The sequence below is a fragment of the Amphiprion ocellaris genome, chromosome 14 (genome assembly GCF_022539595.1).
Source record: "Amphiprion ocellaris isolate individual 3 ecotype Okinawa chromosome 14, ASM2253959v1, whole genome shotgun sequence".
Taxonomy (NCBI): Eukaryota; Metazoa; Chordata; class Actinopteri; family Pomacentridae; genus Amphiprion; species Amphiprion ocellaris.
Window position 1 is genome coordinate 16,504,850 of NC_072779.1, and position 3,703 is coordinate 16,508,552.

Consider the following 3,703-nt stretch of genomic DNA (forward strand, 5'->3'; position numbering starts at 1 on the left):
GATTTGGTAAAGGTCCTAGTGGAGCAACAGGAGTCACAAACTCCTCCTAAACTGCGAGTCACAGGCGCTCCAGTTCAGTTTGGCTAATTCAGGAAAAGAGTTTAAGGCTTTGTGTCCAACTAACAGCGCACTTTCCCCCAGAGACACACTAACAAATGATTCATTTGTGGAATTTAAGACCAAACTTAAAACACAATGTATGTTTTACAGCATATGTGGGTCACATTTTTATCAACTCGACACTGATTTATTCGCCAATTTCCTCGAGACATAATCATAACCTTTCTAAATGGAAAATGAAAGCTTTGACTCAGTCTGTTTTTTTTTCTTCACGAGATAAACCGTGGCTTGTGTCACGGTTAATCGGTTGCCTTGGGTGTTGAATCAGATTCCTAAAGTTTACATGCTGATATAATTTTTTGATGGTTGTTTTTATAGACACGTCAAAGTCAGAGAGTTGAGGACTGAAACCTGTTAATATCCACCCCATATATACAAGCCTCTCATCAGAACCATAAACACAGACTGAGAGTGCAAATTTGATACTCAGTGCTCTGCAGCTGTAATCCTTCCATTTATCTTGCAGTCATTTTAACTACAAATTAATAGGTCAAAAGGACATGATTTTTTGTTTTTTTTAATTTTACATAAAAAGAGTAGGATTCACCAGTGCAAGCTGAGATTAATGTTTGGAAATGTCACTGTTAAGTAGTGTGCAAGTGTTACAATATGGGAATTCCTTTGCAGCCCTGTTTTCCGAGTATTTTTTAATTCACATTCTACTCACTTTGTGGGGTTGATACCAAATACCATTTTTTTAAGAAGCAAAAAAATGTGCAAATCAATATATCGGCAGAAAGTATGTTAGATTTGCACTTGGCATTCTTTTTCTAAAAGAAACTATTTAGCAACTTACCATGACGACGCCGCTTGATTCCATAAAACTGTCTGCTTAGTGTGACCTGTTCTCTGCTACATGTGCTGCAGATGGCATTGAGCGTTTTATAAGCAGTCAGAACGGCTCTGCTGGATGAACTATCTCATGATGCTATTCATAATTTACCCAAAGCATCTTTTCCTTTATTATATTCTGAAAAAAACTAATAAACCCCCCTTTATTATCAGTGTCTTTGAACAGAATACACACTATTACTGATATATCTGTGACAAGACACTATTGATATCACTGTCAAGCTGAAATGTTTACTTAACAACTTCACTTGGATGTTTGAAATATTTGGATTTTGACAATTAAAAAGATAATAATGTTGTGTGATATGAACGGTTTGTGATGTGTAAGTTAGAGGGCCTGACGAGGTTGAAAAAACCTGCAAGCTACACTACCATTCAAAAGTTTGGAGTCACCCAGGCAATTTCATGTTTTCCATGAAAACCCACACTTTTATTCATGTGCTAACATAATTGCACAAGGGTTTTCTAATCATCAGTTAGCCTTTCAACACCATGAGCTAACACAAACTACCGTTAGAACACAGGAGTGATGGTTGCTGTATGTAGATATTCCATTAAAAATCTGCCATTTCCAGCTAGAATAGTTATTTACCACATTAACAATGTCTAAACTGTATTTCTGATTAATTGAATGTTATCTTCATTGAAAAAAAACAGATTTTCTTTCAAAAATAAGGACATTTCTAAGTGACCCTAAATTTTTGAACAGTAGTGTATCTAAATATGAAGATGAATGAACTGACTAGATCACCTCCAAACTACAGAAGGCAATGCATATTGCAGTATTTAAATGCATGCAAGCCTAGATTCTTAGTGAAGTTTGGTTTACTGCTTTAAGCTCTTTGTATCTGAATCTAATAGTTGTTACTGTTGTTACTTTGCCTCGGTGGATTTTTGTGACAATCGGCGCTGCTTTGTCTGTTTGTCTCTCTGTTAGCAATATTACTCAAAAACAGACAAACAGATTTAGATGAAGTTTTCAGGGAAGGTCAGAAATGATGCAGGGACCAAGTGATTAGATTTTGGCAGTGATGCAGCTTATAGTCTGGATCCACAGATTATTGCGAGATAGCGTCACTGTAACTATGACAACAAGTGAACGCTATGTCAACTGCTTGCTGACGATCACATGGTTGTGATCCAACTACAAATCTACCGTTGCGGACTTATCGGGACTTATCCATCGGAAATGATAAAGAAACAGTTGATTAAATTGTGGGGGTGTTTCCGAGTCCCATCAATTCCCACTGCCCGCTACATATTTAGATTACACGATTCGGTATCCGTACATAATGTACACATGCATAACACACACCTGTGCTGAGCGCAAGGTCATTTTGTTTATGGGTACATCTATACTAAATGGCCACATTCTATGGTGCTGTGATTTCTGCCACAAATTTTTTCAGGATTTCATCCGTCAGAAATGACATAACGACTGAGCAGCCTTGGTGGAGTACTGCGCTCTCTGAGGCTTTTCTTGTTTTTTTTTTTCTTTTGCCTCGTTAGATATCTAGTTTGTGAACATTTCATATCTCCCGCCAGAATCTTGTGAGCTGGTTTAATCTTCCAGTTTAGTCACCTGGGTGGGTATTTCACACGTAGCAGCATCAGGTGTAGTGAATGCTGCTGCTTGTGTGTTGATGCTGTGATGTTCCTGATGTTGGTGGACACGGTGACACAGTTTACACCCACACAAAGGCTCACTTGGGCCTCCTAACTCATCCCCTAGTGGAGGCCAACATGACCTAAAATGTTTATTTAAAGAGCTTTACAGCATGTATGTATTTGACGACAGCTCTGTTATTTTGTCTCCAGTGCACATATTTGGATTAAGGCTCAGCTTTTATCACGTAATACATGATAATTAATAATTAACGGCCTGACAATTTGGATTTTACCCACCCATCTGACACTGTTGTTCTGTTCAGCACATCTGTTATTTAACAAATTGATTCAAACTGTTTATTAGGTTTGTCAGTGTTTTATATCCAAAATAGGTGCATGAAATAATATAAATTAGACCTGCTGTTGGCAAACAAAAACAAGAAAGTACCTGATAATACATAAATATGAATTTATTTATTTTTTTGTCTCCATAGACTTATTTCTTCTGTACATTCATGTGGATCTCCAGTGGCTGTCAATTATGGACAAAAGCTATTGTCTCCTGGATTTTTGTCAATTTAGATATGAAACTGAATGTTTATGAATTTATAGTTTTTATTACATTTTTTTTATATTACCAAGTGCTGATTAGTTGGAAGACTGACCTTTAGCAGCTCAGTGAAGGCAGAAAGTCACCATAAGCCACTTTTAAAGCTGCACAGTGCCGCTTTGGCCCAAACATCACAGTTAACACAATCTTCATTCCTACAGCAGCTCTTGTAATTGAAAGTGTACAGCCTGCATTTTAACAAGAACACATCTGGTCCATGTGGATTTACATGAGCCACAGCTGTAACGTGATCCATGCACACTGTACGCAAATAAGTATGCGTGATGGTTTGCATGCAAACTACTCAGTATTATCTCTACTGTATTTGTTTTTAGGTGTAACAAAGGCATTTCTTCTTTTATATGCAGCCAAAACCTCATGTTTTCTGCTGCATATCATAAAATAGTTCATCTCTGACTTGACGAATCCAGCTTATTATGGTATTTAACATATAAACGTTAATCCTACATTGCCACAATGGTGATATCTTTGGGAATCTGTGTTATTCTGTGC